The sequence below is a fragment of the Chaetura pelagica genome, unplaced genomic scaffold (assembly GCF_000747805.2).
Source record: "Chaetura pelagica isolate M959 unplaced genomic scaffold, ChaPel_1.0 scaffold1407, whole genome shotgun sequence".
Lineage (NCBI taxonomy): Eukaryota > Metazoa > Chordata > Aves > Apodiformes > Apodidae > Chaetura > Chaetura pelagica.
Window position 1 is genome coordinate 203,200 of NW_009953954.1, and position 1,721 is coordinate 204,920.

Below are 1,721 nucleotides of genomic sequence, written 5' to 3' on the forward strand. Positions count from 1 at the left end.
GAGCCAGTGCCCGGCAGGGTTTGGCTGAGAGCTTCCAGCTCGTGTTAAGGCTGTGCTGGTCCCTTCGGGGCTGCTTGTCCATCCTCTGCTGCCACTGATGCTCGTGAGCAGCTGGAGATTTTCCATCTCCACGTCTGGCTGCTCCAGTAGTTTGTCTGGGCAGGTTGCTGCTTTCCCCTCTGTGTCTGGGGTCTCTTCCTCCTCCTTGCCCTCCCAACCCTGCCCAACCCTGATCTAAAGCCAACAGTCACACCCAGGGGAAGGAGGGATATTTCTGTGTGAGGGACAACCTGCTTAGGCTGATCCTGGTGTTCAGAGTTTGAATGTGGGGATGGGGCCTCTTGGCCAGACCTGTGTGGCTGGGCAGGAACCAGCACAGCTTCCTGGGAAGCTGCTGCTGTTGGAGTTCCCACTTCCTGGCCAGAAACAGCTTCTTTTCCCATATGGGGTTGGTGGTTCACACTGTCTGCACCGCGATGGGAGCTGTGCTGGGGCTTGGCCGGGCTGTGGCACAGGCCTGTCACTGGTGGTGGCAGTGAGGAAGGGCCGGGATGAAGGCCGGGAGGCGACGTGCGCCGGGGAGGGTTGGGCGGAGGCACAGAGCTCGGGGCTGGGGCAGAGGCATGAGCCCGGTTTCCCGAGTCTGTCTTTGCTCCATCCGGAAGCGGGTGAGCCCCCGGGCCCCAGACAGGAGCTGCTCTAGGGGCAAGGATGAGCCCTGCAGCATCCCAGGAGGAGAGAGAGGAGCCGGGTTGGATCCTGCCCCAGCCAGGTGCTTCCTGGCAGAGCGTGGCTGGACGTGGGCTGAACCCAGCCCCTTGGCTCGGTGCCGATCCGAGCCTGAGGGCTCGTGGGGTGACCCTGCCAGGAGCACGGGCAGGAGCCACGTTCCTGCCAGCTCCTTGGAGCCTCGCATGTGCCCGTGTTCATGGTGTTGGTGTGGGAAAGCCAGTCTGCCTGTGTGAATGGAACCAAGGGGCCCCAAGGTTCCCTCGGTGGGCATCCAGATGCACCAGCACCGGGGCTGGTGCAGGGGCTGCCTGTCCCAGCACGTTGGTGCTCCCAGGCGTGGAGAGTGGCCGGCTCTGCTCTCATTCACAAATCGTGGGGGTTTCCTGGTGGAGCCTTGCTCCTCTAACTGGAAGGGAGCTGGAAACCCAAGTGTTTGGAGGGCACTTGAACCATTGTTTGAAAGATCTGTAATTTTCCAATCAAACTCCCTCCCCAAGCCTCTGTTCATCAAATATTCATGGGATCCATTTTCTCCTGGCACTCCCAGCCCACGTCTCAGCCCGGAGAATCAATCAGGCAGCTCTGCTTGCTCTAATGCATCCTGCGTTTTCAGGAGCCTGGGGCTGCGTCTCCTCCTCCCGCCTTCCCCCATCTCTCTCAATTCCCGTCTCCTCACAGGGCAGCTCTGGATGGGGCTGCAGGCAGTGGGAGTGTGGGGAAGGTTCAAGGAGCTGGACCCAGCTGAACAATGGATCTGGCTGTGGGATGGGGGTAGCCAGCACCCGGGGACCAGGCATCCCCAGTGACACCAGAGCTGGAGCCAGCAGGTGGGACCCTGGGCCCAGCTGCCCCGCTCAGCTCCCGGGCAGTGCTGCCTGAGCCCCTGGTTTGTCTGCCTGTGCTGCCGATGGGTGCAGGCCCCAGGCTGCTGTGGCCCCCTCCCTTCCCCTCCTCTATGCTACCAGTGAGGCCGTTCCATAGCAGCCCGG